Raw genomic sequence first — 21,568 nt, forward strand, 5'->3', positions numbered from 1 at the left:
CTGATGACACACAACTTTCTTCTTCAGAATGACTTGAATGTGTTAAATATGAAGGCAAATGATGTTTAAGGTCGCCTGGATGGAAGGAATTGCATAGACAACATATTTGAGCAACTGCGAATCTCTGCTGAGTAACAGCATTTTAAGAGCAGAAAAATCATGAATTCTGCATAAACATTGGCTTCATGTTGACACACAAATTACTTCCTCAGAATGATTCTAAATGTGATAAATATGTAGGCAAATGATGTTTAATGTCTTCTGGATTGAATGATTTGCAGGGAGAACATATTTGAGCAATCTGTGCAGGAACAGGATTTTAAGCCCAGAAAAATCATGAAGGTGCTGAAACGTCAAGTTCCTGCTGTCACACAAATTTGTTCTTCAGAATGACTTGAAATGTGATAAATATGAATGCAAATGATGTTTAATGTCTTCTGGATTGATGGAATTGCAGTGACAACACATTTGAGCCAACTGTGGATTTCAGTTAAGGAACAGCATTTTCAGCGTAGAAAAATCATGAAGGCTGCTTAAACGTGAAGTTCCTGTTGATACACAAATTTCTTCTTCAGAATGACTTGAATGTGTTAAATATAAAGGCAAATGATGTTTAATGTTTTCTGGATTGAATGATTTGCAGGGGACAACATATTTGAGCAATCTCTGCAGGAACAGGATTTTAAAGCCAGAAAAATCATAAAGGTGCTGAAACGTGAAGTTGCTGCTGTCCACACAAATTTCTTCTTCAAATGACTTGAAATGTGATAAATATGTAGGCAAATGATGTTTAATGTGTTCTGTATGGAAGGAATTGAAGGGACGACATACTTGGGCAAAATGTGTATTTCAGAACACGATTACCATTTTAAAGCTCAGAAAATCATGACAGACTGCATAAACGTGAAGTTCTTTTTGACACACAAATTTCTTCTTCAAATGACTTGAAATGTGATAAATGGAGGTAAATGATGTTTAAGGTGTTCTGGATTTAAGGAATTGAAGGGACAACATATTTGAGCAAACTGTGCAGGAACAGGATTTTAAGCCCAGAAAATCATGAAAGTGCTAAAAACGTGAAGTTCCTGATGACACACAACTTTCTTCTTCAGAATGACTTGAATGTGTTAAATATGAAGGCAAATGATGTTTAAGGTCGCCTGGATGGAAGGAATTGCATAGACAACATATTTGAGCAACTGCGAATCTCTGCTGAGGAACAGCATTTAAGAGCAGAAAAATCGTGAATTCTGCATAAACATTAGCTTCATGTTGACACACAAATTACTTCCTCAAAATGATTCTAAATGTGATAAATATGTAGGCAAATGATGTTTAATGTCTTCTGGATTGAATGATTTGCAGGGACAAACATATTTGAGCAATCTGTGCAGGAACAGGATTTTAAGCCCAGAAAAATCATGAAGGTGCTGAAACGTCAAGTTCCTGCTGTCACACAAATTTGTTCTTCAAAATGACTTGAAATGTGATAAATATGGAGGTAAATGATGTATAATGTCTTCTGGGTGGAAGGAAATGCAGGACAACATATTTGAGCAAAATGTGTAGGAACAGCATAAACGTTCAAAAAAATCATGACTGCTGCAAATAACGTGAAGTTCATGTTGAAACACAAATGTATTCTTCAGAATGATTCTAAATGTGATAAATATGTAGGCAAATGATGTTTAATGTCTTCTGGATTGAATGATTTGCAGGGACAACATATTTGAGCAACTGTGAATCTCTGCTGAGGAACAGCATTTTGAGAGCAGAAAAATCGTGAATTCTACATAACATTAGCTTCATGTTGACACACAAATTTCTTCTTCAAAATGACTTGAAATGTGATAAATATGGAGGTAAATGATGTTTAATGTCTTCTGGATTGATGGAATTGCAGTGACAACATATTTGAGCAAACTGTGGATTTCAGTTAAGGAACAGCATTTTCAGCGCAGAAAAATCATGAAGGCTGCTAAACGTGAAGTTCCTGTTGATACACAAATTTCTTCTTCAGAATGACTTGAATGTGTTAAATATAAAGGCAAATGATGTTTAATGTTTTCTGGATTGAATGATTTGCAAGGGACAACATATTTGAGCAATCTCTGCAGGAACAGGATTTTAAGCCCAGAAAAATCATGAAGGTGCTGAAACGTGAAGTTCCTGATGAACACAACTTTCTTCTTCAGAAATGACTTGAATGTGTTAAATATGAAGGGCAATGATGTTTAAGGTCGCCTGGATGGAAGGAATTGCAGGGACAACATATTTGAGCAACTGTGAATCTCTGCTGAGGAACAGCATTTTAAGAGCAGAAAAATCGTGAATTCTGCATAAACATTAGCTTCATGTTGACACACAAATTACTTCCTCAGAATGATTCTAAATGTGATAAATATGTAGGCAAATGATGTTTAATGTCTTCTGGATTGAATGATTTGCAGGGACAACATATTTGAGCAATCTGTGCAGGAACAGGATTTTAAGCCCAGAAGAATCATGAAGGTGCTGAAACGTCAAGTTCCTGCTGTCACACAATTTGTTCTTCAGAATGACTTGAAATGTGATAAATATGAATGCAAATGATGTTTAATGTCTTCTGGACTGATGGAATTTTGGTGACGACATACTTGAGCAAAATGTGTGTCACAATTGTGATCAAATGTGGATCAGTATCACAATTTTAAGCGCAGAAATATCATGAAGACTGGCACACACGTGAAGTTCATGTTGACACCCCACGTTCCTTCATCAGAAGGAAGAAATTGCATTAACAACATATTTGAGTGAACTGTGCAAGGAACAGGATTTTTAAGCGTAGAAAGACCATTAACGTCAAAGTCGTGTTGACACACAAATTTCTTGTTCAGAATGGCTTGAAATGTGATGAATATGTAGGCAAATGATGTTTAATGTGTTCTGTATGGAAGGAATTGAAGGGACGACATACTTGGGCAAAATGTGTATTTCAGAACAGGATTACCATTTTAAGCTCAGAAAAATCATGACAGACTGCATAAACGTGAAGTTCTTTTTGACACACAAATTTTCTTATTCAGAATGACTTGAAATGTGATAAATATGAAGGCAAATGATGTTTAATGTCTTCTGGATTGATGGAATTGCAGTGACAACATTATTTGAGCAAACTGTGGATTTTCAGTTAAGGAACAGCATTTTCAGCGCAGAAAATCATGAAGGCTGCTTAAACGTGAAGTTCCTGTTGATACAACAATTTCTTCTTCAGAATGACTTGAATGTGTTAAATATAAAGGCAAATGATGTTTAATGTTTTCTGGATTGAATGATTTGCAAGGGACAAACATATTTGAGCAATCTCTGCAGGAACAGGATTTTAAGCCCAGAAAAATCATAAAGGTGCTGAAACGTGAAAGTTGCTGCTGTCACAACAAATTTCTTCTTCAAAAATGACTTGAAATGTGATAAATATGGAGGTAAATGATGTATAATGTCTTCTGGGTGGAAGGAAATGCAGGGACAACATATTTGACCAAAATGTGTAGGAACAGCATAAACGTTCAATAGAATCATGACTGCTGGCAATAACGTGAAGTTCATTTTGGAAACACAAATTTATTCTTCAGAATGATTCTAAATGTGATAAATATGTAGGCAAATGATGTTTAATGTCTTCTGGATTGAATGATTTGCAGGGACACATATTTGAGCAACTGTGAATCTCTTGCTGAGGAACAGCATTTTAAGAGCAGAAAAATCATGAAGGTGCTGAAACGTCAAGTTCCTGCTTGTCACACAAATTTGTTCTTCAGAATGACTTGAAATGTGATAAATATGAATGCAATGATGTTTAAGGTCGCCTGGATGGAAGGATTGCATAGACCAACATATTTGAGCAACTGCGAATCTCTGCTGTAGGACAGCATTTTAAGAGCAGAAAATCGTGAATTCTGCATAAACATTAGCTTTCATGTTGACAACAAATTACTTCCTCAGAATGATTCTAAATGTGATAAATATGTAGGCAAATGATGTTTTAATGTCTTCTGGATTGAATGATTTGCAAGGGACAACATATTTGAGCAATCTGTGCAGGAACAGGATTTTAAGCCCAGAAAAATCATGAAGGGTGCTGAAACGTCAAGTTCCTGCTGTCACACAAACTTTGTTCTTCAGAATGACTTGAAATGTGATAAATATGAATGCAAATGATGTTTAATGTCTTCTGGACTGATGGAATTTTAGTGATGACATACTTGAGCAAAATGTGTGTCACAATTGTGATCAAATGTGGATCAGTATCACAATTTTAAAGCGCAGAATATCATGAAGACTGCATCACGTGAGTTCATGTTGACACCCCACGTTCTTCATCAGAAGGAAGAAATTGCATTAACAAACATATTTGAGTGAACTGTGCAAGGAACAGGATTTTTAAGCGTAGAAAGACCATTAACGTCACAAGTCGTGTTGACACACAATTTCTTGTTCAGAATGGCTTGAAATGTGATGAATATGTAGGCAATGATGTTTAATGTGTTCTGTATGGAAGGAATTGAAGGGACGACATACTTGGGCAAAATGTGTATTTCAGAACAGGATACCATTTTAAGCTCAGAAAAATCATGACAGACTGCATAAACGTGAAGTTGTTTTTGACACACAAATTTCTTTTTCAGAATGACTTGAAATGTGATAAATATGAAGGCAAATGATGTTTAATGTCTTCTGGATTGATGGAATTGCAGTGACAACATATTTGAGCAAACTGTGGATTTCAGTTAAGGAACAGCATTTTCAGCGCAGAAAAATCATGAAGGCTGCTTAAACGTGAAGTTCCTGTTGATACACAAATTTCTTCTTCAGAATGATTGAATGTGTTAAATATAAAGGCAAATGATGTTTAATGTTTTCTGGATTGAATGATTTGCAAGGGACAACATATTTGAGCAATCTCTGCAGGAACAGGATTTAAGCCCAGAAAATCATAAAGGCGCTGAAACGTGAAGTTGCTGCTGTCACACAAATTTCTTCTTCAAAATGACTTGAAATGTGAATAAATATGGAGGTAAATGATGTATAATGTCTTCTGGGTGGAAGGAAATGCAGGGACAACATATTTGAGCAAAATGTGTAGGAACAGCATAAACGTTCAAAAAATCATGACTGCTGCAATAACGTGAAGTTCATGTTGAAACACAAATTTATTCTTCAGAATGATTCTAAATGTGATAAATATGTAGGCAAATGATGTTTAATGTTTTCTGGATTGAATGATTTGCAGGGACAACATATTTGAGCAATCTCTGTAGGAACAGGATTTTAAGCCCAGAAAAATCATGAAGGTGCTGAAACGTCAAGTTCCTGCTGTCACACAAATTTGTTCTTCAGAATGACTTGAAATGTGATAAATATGAATGCAAATGATGTTTAATGTCTTCTGGACTGATGGAATTTTAGTGATGACATACTTGAGCAAAATGTGTGTCACAATTGTGATCAATGTGGATCAGTATCACAATTTTAAGCGCAGAAATATCATGAAGACTGCATACACGTGAAGTTCATGTTGACACCCCACGTTCCTTCATCAGAAGGAAGAAATTGCATTAACAAACATATTTGAGTGAACTGTGCAAGGAACAGGATTTTTAAGCGTAGAAAGACCATTAACGTCAAAGTCGTGTTGACACACAAATTCTTGTTCAGAATGGCTTGAAATGTGATGAATATGTAGGCAAATGATGTTTAATGTGTTCTGTATGGAAGGAATTGAAGGGGACGACATACTTGGGCAAAATGTGTATTTCAGAACAGGATTACCATTTTAAGCTCAGAAAAATCATGACAGACTGCATAAACGTGAAGTTGTTTTTGACACACAAATTTCTTTTTCAGAATGACTTGAATGTGATAAATATGAAGGCAATGATGTTTAATGTCTTCTGGATTGATGGAATTGCAGTGAAACATATTTGAAGCAAACTGTGGATTTCAGTTAAGGAACAGCATTTTCAGCACAGAAAATCATGAAGGCTGCTTAAACGTGAAGTTCCTGTTGATACACAAATTTCTTCTTCAGAATGACTTGAATGTGTTAAATATAAAGGCAAATGATGTTTTAATGTTTTCTGGATTGAATGATTTGCAAGGGACAACATATTTGAGCAATCTCTGCAGGAACAGGATTTTAAGCCCAGAAAATCATAAAGGCGCTGAAACGTGAAGTTGCTGCTGTCACACAAATTTCTTCTTCAAAATGACTTGAAATGTGATAAATATGGAGGTAAATGATGTATAATGTCTTCTGGGTGGAAGGAAATGCAGGGACAACATATTGAGCAAAATGTTAGGAACAGCATAAACGTTCAAAAAATCATGACTGCTGCAATAACGTGAAGTTCATGTTGAAACACAAATTTATTCTTCAGAATGATTCTAAATGTGATAAATATGTAGGCAAATGATGTTTAATGTTTTCTGGATTGAATGATTTGCAGGGACAACATATTTGAGCAATCTCTGTAGGAACAGGATTTAAGCCCAGAAAAATCATGAAGGTGCTGAAACGTCAAGTTCCTGCTGTCACACAAATTTGTTCTTCAGAATGACTTGAAATGTGATAAATATGAATGCAAATGATGTTTAATGTCTTCTGGACTGATGGAATTTTAGTGATGACATACTTGAGCAAAATGTGTGTCACAATTGTGATCAAATGTGGATCAGTATCACAATTTTAAGCGCAGAATATCATGAAGACTGCAGACACGTGAAGTTCATGTTGACACCCCACGTTCCTTCATCAGAAGGAAAGAAATTGCATTAACAAACATATTTGAGTGAACTGTGCAAGGACAGGATTTTTAAGCGTAGAAAGACCATTAACGTCAAAGTCGTGTTGACACACAAATTTCTTGTTCAGAATGGCTTGAAATGTGATGAATATGTAGGCAAATGATGTTTAATGTGTTCTGTATGGAAGGAATTGAAGGGACGACATACTTGGGCAAAATGTGTATTTCAGAACAGGATACCATTTTAAGCTCAGAAAAATCATGACAGACTGCATAAACGTGAAGTTGTTTTGACACACAAATTTCTTTTTCAGAATGACTTGAAATGTGATAAATATGAAGGCAAATGATGTTTAATGTCTTCTGGATTGATGGAATTGCAGTGACAACATATTTGAGCAAACTGTGGATTTCAGTTAAGGAACAGCATTTTCAGCACAGAAAAATCATGAAGGCTGCTTAAACGTGAAGTTCCTGTTGATACACAAATTCTTCTTCAGAATGACTTGAATGTGTTTAATATAAAGGCAAATGATGTTTAATGTTTTCTGGATTGAATGATTTGCAAGGGACAACATATTTGAGCAATCTCTGCAGGAACAGGATTTTAAGCCCAGAAAAATCATAAAGGCGCTGACAACGTGAAGTTGCTGCTGTCACACAAATTTCTTCTTCAAATGACTTGAAATGTGATAAATATGGACGTAAATGATGTATAATGTCTTCTGGGTGGAAAGGAAATGCAGGGACAACATATTTGAGCAAATGTGTAGGAACAGCATAAACGTTCAAAAAAATCATGACTGCTGCAATAACGTGAAGTTCATGTTGAAACACAAATTTATTCTTCAGAATGATTCTAAATGTGATAAATATGTAGGCAAATGATGTTTAATGTCTTCTGGATTGAATGATTTGCAGGGACAACATATTTGAGCAACTGTGAATCTCTGCTGAGGAACAGCATTTAAGAGCAGAAAAATCGTGAATTCTACATAAACATTAGCTTCATGTTGACAACAAATTTCTTCTTCAAAATGACTTGAAATGTGATAAATATGGAGGTAATGATGTTTAAGGTGTTCTGGATTTAAGGAATTGAAGGGACAACATATTTGAGCAAACTGTGCAGGAACAGATTTTAAGCCCAGAAAAATCATGAAAGGTGCTAAAACGTGAAGTTCCTGATGACACACATACTTTCTTCTTCAGAATGACTTGAATGTGTTAATATGAAGGCAAATGATGTTTAAGGTCGCCTGGATGGAAGGAATTGCATAGACAACATATTTGAGCAACTGCGAATCTCTGCTGAGGAACAGCATTTTAAGAGCAGAAAAATCGTGAATTCTGCATAACATTAGCTTCATGTTGACACAAAATTACTTCCTCAAAATGATTCTAAATGTGATAAATATGTAGGCAAATGATGTTTAATGTCTTCTGGATTGAATGATTTGCAGGGACAACATATTTGAGCAATCTGTGCAGGAACAGGATTTAAGCCCAGAAAAATCATGAAGGTGCTGAAACGTCAAGTTCCTGCTGTCACACAAATTTGTTCTTCAAAATGACTTGAAATGTTGATAAATATGGAGGTAAATATGTATAATGTCTTCTGGTGGAAGGAAATGCAGGGACAACATATTTGAGCAAATGTGTAGGAACAGCATAAACGTTCAAAAAATCATGACTGCTGCAATAACGTGAAGTTCATGTTGAAACACAATGTATTCTTCAGAATGATTCTAATGTGATAAATATGTAGGCAAATGAATGTTTAATGTCTTCTGGATTGAATGATTTGCAGGGACAACATATTTGAGCAACTGTGAATCTCTGCTGAGGAACAGCATTTTAAGAGCAGAAAATCGTGAATTCTACATAAACATTAGCTTCATGTTGACACACAAATTTCTTCTTCAAAATGACTTGAAATGTGAATAAATATGAGGTAAATGATGTTTAATGTCTTCTGGATTGATGGAATTGCACTGCCAACATATTTGAGCAAACTGTGGATTTCAGTTAAGGAACAGCATTTTCAGCGCAGAAAAATCATGAAGGCTGCTTAAACGTGAAGTTCCTGTTGATACACAAATTTCTTCTTCAGAATGACTTGAATGTGTTAAATATAAAGGCAAATGATGTTTAATGTTTTCTGGATTGAATGATTTGCAAGGGACAACATATTTGAGCAATCTCTGCAGGAACAGGATTTTAAGCCCAGAAAAATCATGAAGGTGCTGAAACGTGAAGTTCCTGATGACACACAACTTTCTTCTTCAGAATGACTTGAATGTGTTAAATATGAAGGCAAATGATGTTTAAGGTCGCCTGGATGGAAGGAATTGCAGGGACAACATATTTGAGCAACTGTGAATCTCTGCTGAGGAACAGCATTTTAAGAGCAGAAAATCGTGAATTCTGCATAAACATTAGCTTCATGTTGACACACAAATTACTTCCTCAGAATGATTCTAAATGTGATAAATATGTAGGCAAATGATGTTTAATGTCTTCTGGATTGAATGATTTGCAGGGACAACATATTTGAGCAATCTGTGCAGGAACAGGATTTTAAGCCCAGAAGAATCATGAAGGTGCTGAAACGTCAAGTTCCTGCTGTCACACAAATTTGTTCTTCAGAATGACTTGAAATGTGATAAATATGAATGCAAATGATGTTTAATGTCTTCTGGACTGATGGAATTTTAGTGACGACATACTTGAGCAAAATGTGTGTCACAATTGTGATCAAATGTGGATCAGTATCACAATTTTAAGCGCAGAAATATCATGAAGACTGCAACACGTGAAGTTCATGTTGACACCCCACGTTCCTTCATCAGAAGGAAGAAATTGCATTAACAACATATTTGAGTGAACTGTGCAAGGAACAGGATTTTTAAGCGTAGAAAGACCATTAACGTCAAAGTCGTGTTGACACACAAATTTCTTGTTCAGAATGGCTTGAAATGTGATGAATATGTAGGCAAATGATGTTTAATGTGTTCTGTATGGAAGGAATTGAAGGGACGACATACTTGGGCAAAATGTGTATTTCAGAACAGGATTACCATTTTAAGCTCAGAAAAATCATGACAGACTGCATAAACGTGAAGTTCTTTTTGACACACAAATTTCTTATTCAGAATGACTTGAAATGTGATAAATATGAAGGCAAATGATGTTTAATGTCTTCTGGATTGATGGAATTGCAGTGACAACATATTTGAGCAAACTGTGGATTTCAGTTAAGGAACAGCATTTTCAGCGCAGAAAATCATGAAGGCTGCTTAAACGTGAAGTTCCTGTTGATACACAAATTTCTTCTTCAGAATGACTTGAATGTGTTAAATATAAAGGCAAATGATGTTTAATGTTTTCTGGATTGAATGATTTGCAAGGGACAACATATTTGAGCAATCTCTGCAGGAACAGGATTTTAAGCCCAGAAAAATCATAAAGGTGCTGAAACGTGAAGTTGCTGCTGTCACACAAATTTCTTCTTCAAAATGACTTGAAATGTGATAAATATGGAGGTAAATGATGTATAATGTCTTCTGGGTGGAAGGAAATGCAGGGACAACATATTTGAGCAAAATGTGTAGGAACAGCATAAACGTTCAAAGAAATCATGACTGCTGCAATAACGTGAAGTTCATGTTGAAACACAAATTTATTCTTCAGAATGATTCTAAATGTGATAAATATGTAGGCAAATGATGTTTAATGTCTTCTGGATTGAATGATTTGCAGGGACAACATATTTGAGCAACTGTGAATCTCTGCTGAGGAACAGCATTTTAAGAGCAGAAAAATCGTGAATTCTGCATAAACATTAGCTTCATGTTGACACACAAATTCTTCTCAAATGACTTGAAATGTGATAAATATAGGTAAATGATGTTTAATGTCTTCTGGATTAAGGAATTGAAGGGACAACATATTTGAGCAAACTGTGCAGGAACAGGATTTTAAGCCCAGAAAAATCATGAAAGTGCTAAACGTGAAGTTCCTGATGACACAAATTTTTCTTCAGAATGACTTGAATGTGATAAATATGAAGGCAAATGATGTTTAAGGTCGCCTGGATGGAAGGAATTGCATAGACAACATATTTGAGCAACTGCGAATCTCTGCTGAGGAACAGCATTTTAAGAGCAGAAAAATCGTGAATTCTGCATAAACATTAGCTTCATGTTGACACACAATTACTTCCTCAGAATGATTCTAAATGTGATAAATATGTAGGCAAATGATGTTTAATGTCTTCTGGATTGAATGATTTGCAGGGACAACATATTTGAGCAATCTGTGCAGGAACAGGATTTTAAGCCCAGAAAAATCATGAAGGTGCTGAAACGTCAAGTTCCTGCTGTCACACAAATTTGTTCTTCAGAATGACTTGAAATGTGATAAATATGAATGCAAATGATGTTTAATGTCTTCTGGACTGATGGAATTTTAGTGATGACATACTTGAGCAAAATGTGTGTCACAATTGTGATCAAATGTGGATCAGTATCACAATTTTAAGCGCAGAAATATCATGAAGACTGCATACACGTGAAGTTCATGTTGACACCCCACGTTCCTTCATCAGAAGGAAGAAATTGCATTAACAAACATATTTGAGTGAACTGTGCAAGGAACAGGATTTTTAAGCGTAGAAAGACCATTAACGTCAAAGTCGTGTTGACACACAAATTTCTTGTTCAGAATGGCTTGAAATGTGATGAATATGTAGGCAAATGATGTTTAATGTGTTCTGTATGGAAGGAATTGAAGGGACGACATACTTGGGCAAAATGTGTATTTCAGAACAGGATTACCATTTTAAGCTCAGAAAAATCATGACAGACTGCATAAACGTGAAGTTCTTTTTGACACACAAATTTCTTTTTCAGAATGACTTGAAATGTGATAAATATGAAGGCAAATGATGTTTAATGTCTTCTGGATTGATGGAATTGCAGTGACAACATATTTGAGCAAACTGTGGATTTCAGTTAAGGAACAGCATTTTCAGCACAGAAAAATCATGAAGGCTGCTTAAACGTGAAGTTCCTGTTGATACACAAATTTCTTCTTCAGAATGACTTGAATGTGTTAAATATAAAGGCAAATGATGTTTAATGTTTTCTGGATTGAATGATTTGCAAGGGACAACATATTTGAGCAATCTCTGCAGGAACAGGATTTTAAGCCCAGAAAAATCATAAAGGTGCTGAAACGTGAAGTTTCTGCTGTCACACAAATTTCTTCTTCAAAATGACTTGAAATGTGATAAATATGGAGGTAAATGATGTATAATGTCTTCTGGGTGGAAGGAAATGCAGGGACAACATATTTGAGCAAAATGTGTAGGAACAGCATAAACGTTCAAAAAAATCATGACTGCTGCAATAACGTGAAGTTCATGTTGAAACACAAATTTATTCTTCAGAATGATTCTAAATGTGATAAATATGTAGGCAATGATGTTTAATGTCTTCTGGATTGAATGATTTGCAGGGACAAATATTTGAGCAACTGTGAATCTCTTGCTGAGGAACAGCATTTTAAGAGCAGAAAAATCGTGAATTCTACATAAACATTAGCTTCATGTGACACACAAATTTCTTCTTCAAAATGACTTGAAATGTGATAAATATGGAGGTAAATGATGTTTAAGGTGTTCTGGATTTAAGGAATTGAAGGGCCAACATATTTGAGCAAACTGTGCAGGAACAGGATTTTAAGCCCAGAAAAATCATGAAAGTGCTAAAACGTGAAGTTCCTGATGACACACAACTTTCTTCTTCAGAATGACTTGAATGTGTTAAATATGAAGGCAAATGATGTTTAAGGTCGCCTGGATGGAAGGAATTGCATAGACAACATATTTGAGCAACTGCGAATCTCTGCTGAGGAACAGCATTTTAAGAGCAGAAAAATCGTGAATTCTGCATAAACATTAGCTTCATGTTGACACACAAATTACTTCCTCAAAATGATTCTAAATGTGATAAATATGTAGGGAAATGATGTTTAATGTCTTCTGGATTGAATGATTTGCAGGGACAACATATTTGAGCAATCTGTGCAGGAACAGGATTTTAAGCCCAGAAAAATCATGAAGGTGCTGAAACGTCAAGTTCCTGCTGTCACACAAATTTGTTCTTCAGAATGACTTGAAATGTGATAAATATGAATGCAAATGATGTTTAATGTCTTCTGGACTGATGGAATTTTAGTGACGACATACTTGAGCAAAATGTGTGTCACAATTGTGATCAAATGTGGATCAGTATCACAATTTTAAGCGCAGAAATATCATGAAGACTGCATACACGTGAAGTTCATGTTGACACCCCACGTTCCTTCATCAGAAGGAAGAAATTGCATTAACAAACATATTTGAGTGAACTGTGCAAGGAACAGGATTTTTAAGCGTAGAAAGACCATTAACGTCAAAGTCGTGTTGACACACAAATTTCTTGTTCAGAATGGCTTGAAATGTGATGAATATGTAGGCAAATGATGTTTAATGTGTTCTGTATGGAAGGAATTGAAGGGACGACATACTTGGGCAAAATGTGTATTTCAGAACAGGATTACCATTTTAAGCTCAGAAAAATCATGACAGACTGCATAAACGTGAAGTTCTTTTTGACACACAAATTTCTTTTTCAGAATGACTTGAAATGTGATAAATATGAAGGCAAATGATGTTTAATGTCTTCTGGATTGATGGAATTGCAGTGACAACATATTTGAGCAAACTGTGGATTTCAGTTAAGGAACAGCATTTTCAGCGCAGAAAAATCATGAAGGCTGCTTAAACGTGAAGTTCCTGTTGATACACAAATTTCTTCTTCAGAATGACTTGAATGTGTTAAATATAAAGGCAAATGATGTTTAATGTTTTCTGGATTGAATGGATTTTGCAAGGGACAACATATTTGAGCAATCTCTGCAGGAACAGGATTTTAAGCCCAGAAAATCATAAAGGCGCTGAAACGTGAAGTTGCTGCTGTCACACAAATTTCTTCTTCAAAATGACTTGAAATGTGATAAATATGGAGGTAAATGATGTATAATGTCTTCTGGGTGGAAGGAAATGCAGGGACAACATATTTGAGCAAAATGTGTAGGAACAGCATAAACGTTCAAAAAAATCATGACTGCTGCAATAACGTGAAGTTCATGTTGAAACACAAATTTATTCTTCAGAATGAATTCTAAATGTGATAAATATGTAGGCAAATGATGTTAATGTTTCCTGGATTGAATGATTTGCAGGGACAACATATTTGAGCAATCTATGTAGGAACAGGATTTTAAGCCAGAAAAATCATGAAGGTGCTGAAACGTCAAGTTCCTGCTGTCACACAAATTTGTTCTTCAGAATGACTTGAAATGTGATAAATATGAATGCAAATGATGTTTAATGTCTTCTGGACTGATGGAATTTTAGTGATGACATACTTGGCAAAATGTGTGTCACAATTGTGATCAAATGGTGGATCAGTATCACAATTTAAGCGCAAAATATCATGAAGACTGCATACACGTGAAGTTCATGTTGACACAACCCACGTTCCTTCATCAGAAGGAAGAAATTGCATTAACAACATATTTGAGTGAACTGTGCAAGGAACAGGATTTTTAAGCGTAGAAAGACCATTAACGTCAAAGTCGTGTTGACACACAAATTTTCTTGTTCAGAATGGCTTGAAATGTGATGAATATGTAGGCAAATGATGTTTAATGTGTTCTGTATGGAAGGAATTGAAGGGACGACATACTTGGGCAAAATGTGTTTTCAGAACAGGATTAACCATTTTAAGCTCAGAAAAATCATGACAGACTGCATAAACGTGAAGTTGTTTTTGACACACAAATTTCTTTTTCAGAATGACTTGAAATGTGATAAATATGAAGGCAAATGATGTTTAATGTCTTCTGGATTGATGGAATTGCAGTGACAACATATTTGAGCAAACTGTGGATTTCAGTTAAGGACAGCATTTATCAGCACAACGAAAAAATTCATGAGGCTGCTTAAACGTGGAAGTTCCTGTTGATACACCATTTTCTTCTTCAGAATGACTTGGAAAGTGTTAAATATAAAGGCAAATGATGTTTAATGTTTTCTGGATTGAATGATTTTGCAAGGGACAACAATATTTTGAGCATTCTCTCAGGAACAGGATTTTAAAGCCCAGAAAAATCCATAAGGCGCTGAAACGTGAGTTGCTGCTGTCCCAACAACAATTTCTTCTTCAAAAATGACTTGAAATGTGATAAAATATGGAGGTAAATGGAATGTATCAATGTCCTTCTGGGTGGAAGGAAATGACCAGGGACAAACATATTTGAGCAAAATGTGTAGGAACAGCATAAACGTTCAAAAAAATCAATGAACTGCTGCAATAACGTGAAGTCATGTTGAAACACAAATTATCTTCAGAATGATTCTAAAATGTGATAAATATGTAGGCAAATGATGTTAATGTTTTCTGGATTGAATGTTGCAGGGACAACATATTTGAGCAATCTCTGTAGGAACAGGATTTTAAGCCCAGAAAAATCATGAAGGTGCTGAAACGTCAAGTTCCCTGCTGTCACAAAACAATTTTCTTCAGAATGACTTGAAATGTGATAAATATGAAATGCAAATGATGTTTAATGTCTTCTGGACTGATGGAATTTTAGTGATGACATACTTGAGCAAAATGTGTGTCACAATTGTGATCAAATGTGGATCAGTATCACAATTTTAAGCGCAGAAATATCATGAGACTGCATACACGTGAAGTTCATGTTGACACCCCACGTTCCTTCATCAGAAGGAAGAAATTGCATTAACAAACATATTTGAGTGAACTGTGCAAGGAACAGGATTTTTAAGCGTAGAAAGACCATTAACGTCAAAGTCGTGTTGACACACAAATTTCTTGTTCAGAATGGCTTGAAATGTGATGAATATGTAGGCAAATGATGTTTAATGTGTTCTGTATGGAAGGAATTGAAGGGACGACATACTTGGGCAAATGTGTATTTCAGAACAGGATTACCATTTTAAGCTCAGAAAAATCATGACAGACTGCATAAACGTGAAGTTGTTTTTGACACACCAAATTTCTTTTTCAGAATGACTTGAAATGTGATAAATATGAAGGCAAATGATGTTTAATGTCTTCTGGATTGATGGAATTGCAGTGACAACATATTTGAGCAAACTGTGGATTTCAGTTAAGGAACAGCATTTTCAGCACAGAAAAATCATGAAGGCTGCTTAAACGTGAAGTTCCTGTTGATACACAAATTTCTTCTTCAGAATGACTTGAATGTGTTAAATATAAAGGCAAATGATGTTTATGTTTTCTGGATTGAATGATTTGCAAGGGACAACATATTTGAGCAATCTCTGCAGGAACAGGATTTTAAGCCCAGAAAAATCATAAAGGCGCTGAAACGTGAAGTTGCTGCTGTCACACAAATTTCTTCTTCAAAATGACTTGAAATGTGATAAATATGGAGGTAAATGATGTATAATGTCTTTCTGGGTGGAAGGAAATGCAGGGACAACATATTTGAGCAAAATGTGTAGGAACAGCATAAACGTTCAAAAAAATCATGACTGCTGCAATAACGTGAAGTTCATGTTGAAACACAAATTTATTCTTCAGAATGATTCTAAATGTGATAATATGTAGGCAAATGAATGTTTAATGTCTTCTGGATTGAATGATTGCAGGGACAACATATTTGAGCAACTGTGAATCTCTGCTGAGAACAGCATTTTAAGAGCAGAAAAATCGTGAATTCTACATAAACATTAGCTTCATGTTGACACACAAATTTCTTCTTCAAAATGACTTGAAATGTGATAAATATGGAGGTAAATGATGTTTAAGGTGTTCTGGATTTAAGGAATTGAGGGACAACATATTTGAGCAAACTGTGCAAGGAACAGGATTTTAAGCCCAGAAAAATCATGAAAGTGCTAAAACGTGAAGTTCCTGATGACACACAACTTTCTTCTTCAGAATGACTTGAATGTGTTAAATATGAAGGCAAATGATGTTTAAGGTCGCCTGGATGGAAGGAATTGCATAGACAACATATTTGAGCAACTGCGAATCTCTGCTGAGGAACAGCATTTAAGAGCAGAAAAAATCGTGAATTCTGCATAAACATTAGCTTCATGTTGACACACAAAATTACTTCCTCAAAATGATTCTAATGTGATAAATATGTAGGCAAATGATGTTTAATGTCTTCTGGATTGAATGATTTGCAGGGACAACATATTTGAAGTACTGTGCAGGAACAGGATTTTAAGCCCAGAAAAATCATGAAGGTGCTGAAACGTCAAGTTCCTGCTGTCACACAAATTTGTTCTTCAAAATGACTTGAAATGTGATAAATATGGAGGTAAATGATGTATAATGTCTTCTGGGTGGAAGGAAATGCAGGGACAACATATTTGAGGCAAAATGTGTAGGAACAGCATAAACGTTCAAAAAATCATAGACTGCTGCAATAAACGTGAAGTTCATGTTGAAACACAAATGTATTCTTCAGAATGATTCTAAATGTGATAAATATGTAGGCAAATGATGTTTAATGTCTTCTGGATTGAATGATTTGCAGGGACAACATATTGAGCAACTGTGAATCTCTGCTGAGGAACAGCATTTTAAGAGCAGAAAATCGTGAATTCTACATAACATAGCTTCATGTTGACACACAAATTTCTTCTTCAAAATGACTTGAAATGTGATAAATATGGAGGTAAATGATGTTTATGTCTTCTGGATTGATGGAATTGCACTGCCAACATATTTGAGCAAACTGTGGATTTCAGTTTAAGGAACAGCATTTTCAGCGCAGAAACAATTGAAGGCTGCTTAAACGGAAGTTCCTGTTGATACACAAATTTCTTCTCCAGAATGACTTGAATGTGTTAAATATAAAGGCAAATGATGTTTAATGTTTTCTGATTGAATGATTTGCAAGGACAACATATTTGAGCAATCTCTTGCAGGACAACAGGATTTTTAAGCCCAGTAAAAATCCAATGAAGGTGCTGAAAACGTGAAGTTCCTGATGACACACAACTTTCTTCTTCAGAATGACTTGAATGTGTTAAATATGAAGGCAAATGATGTTTAAGGTCGCCTGGATGGAAGGAATTGCAGGGACAACATATTTGAGCAACTGTGAATCTCTGCTGAGGAACAGCATTTTAAGAGCAGAAAAATCGTGAATTCTGCATAAACATTAGCTTCATGTTGACACACAAATTACTTCCTCAGAATGATTCTAAATGTGATAAATATGTAGGCAAATGATGTTTAATGTCTTCTGGATTGAATGATTTGCAGGGACAACATATTTGAGCAATCTGTGCAGGAACAGGATTTTAAGCCCAGAAGAATCATGAAGGTGCTGAAACGTCAAGTTCCTGCTGTCACACAAATTTGTTCTTCAGAATGACTTGAAATGTGATAAATATGAATGCAAATGATGTTTAATGTCTTCTGGACTGATGGAATTTTAGTGACGACATACTGAGCAAATGTGTGTCACAATTGTGATCAAATGTGGATCAGTATCACAATTTTAAGCGCAGAATATCATGAAGACTGCATACACGTGAAGTTCATGTTGACACCCCACGTTCCTTCATCAGAAGGAAGAAATTGCATTAACAAACATATTTGAGTGAACTGTGCAAGGAACAGGATTTTTAAGCGTAGAAAGACCATTAACGTCAAAGTCGTGTTGACACACAAATTTCTTGTTCAGAATGGCTTGAATGTGATGAATATGTAGGCAAATGTTTAATGTGTTCTGTATGGAAGGAATTGAAGGGACGACATACTTGGGCAAAATGTGTATTTCAGAAAGGATTACCATTTTAAGCTCAGAAAATCATGATAGACTGCATAAACGTGAAGTTCTTTTTGACACACAAATTCTTATTCAGAAGGACTTGAAATGTGATAAATATGAAGGAATGATGTTTAATGTCTTCTGGATTGATGGAATTGCAGTGACAACATATTTGAGCAAACTGTGGATTTCAGTTAAGGAACAGCATTTTCAGCGCAGAAAATCATGAAGGCTGCTTAAACGTGAAGTTCCTGTTGATACACAAATTTCTTCTTCAGAATGACTGAATGTGTTAATATAAAGGCAAATGATGTTTAATGTTTTCTGGATTGAATGATTTGCAAGGGACAACATATTTGAGCAATCTCTGCAGGAAAGGATTTTAAGCCCAGAAAAATCATAAGGTGCTGAAACGTGAAGTTGCTGCTGTCACACAAATTTCTTCTTCAAAATGACTTGAAATGTGATAAATATGGAGGTAAATGATGTATATGTCTTCTGGGTGGAAGGAAATGCAGGGACAACATATTTGAGAAAATGTGTAGGAACAGCATAAACGTTCAAAGAAATCATGACTGCTGCAATAACGTGAAGTTCATGTGAAACACAAATTTATTCTTCAGAATGATTCTAAATGTGATAATAGTTAGCAAATGATGTTTAATGTCTTCTAGATTGAATGATTTGCAGGGACAACATATTTGAGCAACTGTGAATCTCTGCTGAGGAACAGCATTTTAAGAGCAGAAAAATCGTGAATTCTGCATAAACATTAGCTTCATGTTGACACACAAATTACTTCCTCAGAATGATTCTAAATGTGATAAATATGTAGGCAAATGATGTTTAATGTCTTCTGGATTGAATGATTTGCAGGGACAACATATTTGAGCAATCTGTGCAGGAACAGGATTTTAAGCCCAGAAGAATCATGAAGGTGCTGAAACGTCAAGTTCCTGCTGTCACACAAATTTGTTCTTCAGAATGACTTGAAATGTGATAAATATGAATGCAAATGATGTTTAATGTCGCCTGGATGGAAGGAATTGCATAGACAACATATTTGAGCAACTGCGAATCTCTGCTGAGGAACAGCATTTTAAGAGCAGAAAAATCGTGAATTCTGCATAAACATTAGCTTCATGTTGACACACAAATTACTTCCTCAGAATGATTCTAAATGTGATAAATATGTAGGCAAATGATGTTTAATGTCTTCTGGATTGAATGATTTGCAGGGACAACATATTTGAGCAATCTGTGCAGGAACAGGATTTTAAGCCCAGAAAAATCATGAAGGTGCTGAAACGTCAAGTTCCTGCTGTCACACAAATTTGTTCTTCAGAATGACTTGAAATGTGATAAATATGAATGCAAATGATGTTTAATGTCTTCTGGACTGATGGAATTTTAGTGATGACATACTTGAGCAAAATGTGTGTCACAATTGTGATCAAATGTGGATCAGTATCACAATTTTAAGCGCAGAAATATCATGAAGACTGCATACACGTGAAGTTCATGTTGACACCCCACGTTCCTTCATCAGAAGGAAGAAATTGCATTAACAAACATATTTGAGTGAACTGTGCAAGGAACAGGATTTTTAAGCGTAGAAAGACCATTAACGTCAAAGTCGTGTTGACACACAAATTTCTTGTTCAGAATGGCTTGAAATGTGATGAATATGTAGGCAAATGATGTTTAATGTGTTCTGTATGGAAGGAATTGAAGGGACGACATACTTGGGCAAAATGTGTATTTCAGAACAGGATTACCATTTTAAGCTCAGAAAAATCATGACAGACTGCATAAACGTGAAGTTCTTTTTGACACACAAATTTCTTTTCAGAATGACTTGAAATGTGATAAATATGAAGGCAAATGATGTTTAATGTCTTCTGGATTGATGGAATTGCAGTGACAACATATTTGAGCAAACTGTGGATTTCAGTTAAGGAACAGCATTTTCAGCACAGAAAAATCATGAAGGCTGCTTAAACGTGAAGTTCCTGTTGATACACAAATTTCTTCTTCAGAATGACTTGAATGTGTTAAATATAAAGGCAAATGATGTTTAATGTTTTCTGGATTGAATGATTTGCAAGGGACAACATATTTGAGCAATCTCTGCAGGAACAGGATTTTAAGCCCAGAAAAATCATAAAGGTGCTGAAACGTGAAGTTCTGCTGTCACACAAATTTCTTCTTCAAAATGACTTGAAATGTGATAAATATGGAGGTAAATGATGTATAATGTCTTCTGGGTGGAAGGAAATGCAGGGACAACATATTTGAGCAAAATGTGTAGGAACAGCATAAACGTTCAAAAAAATCATGACTGCTGCAATAACGTGAAGTTCATGTTGAAACACAAATTTATTCTTCAGAATGATTCTAAATGTGATAAATATGTAGGCAAATGATGTTTAATGTCTTCTGGATTGAATGATTTGCAGGGACAACATATTTGAGCAACTGTGAATCTCTGCTGAGGAACAGCATTTTAAGAGCAGAAAAATCGTGAATTCTACATAAACATTAGCTTCATGATGACACACAAATTTCTTCTTCAAAATGACTTGAAATGTGATAAATATGGAGGTAAATGATGTTTAAGGTGTTCTGGATTTAAGGAATTGACGGGACAACATATTTGAGCAAACTGTGCAGGAACAGGATTTTAAGCCCAGAAAAATCATGAAAGTGCTAAAACGTGAAGTTCCTGATGACACACAACTTTCTTCTTCAGAATGACTTCAATGTGTTAAATATGAAGGCAAATGATGTTTAAGGTCGCCTGGATGGAAGGAATTGCATAGACAACATATTTGAGCAACTGCGAATCTCTGCTGAGGAACAGCATTTTAAGAGCAGAAAAATCGTGAATT

This window comes from Acanthochromis polyacanthus, chromosome 7, assembly GCF_021347895.1.
Source record: "Acanthochromis polyacanthus isolate Apoly-LR-REF ecotype Palm Island chromosome 7, KAUST_Apoly_ChrSc, whole genome shotgun sequence".
Taxonomy (NCBI): Eukaryota; Metazoa; Chordata; class Actinopteri; family Pomacentridae; genus Acanthochromis; species Acanthochromis polyacanthus.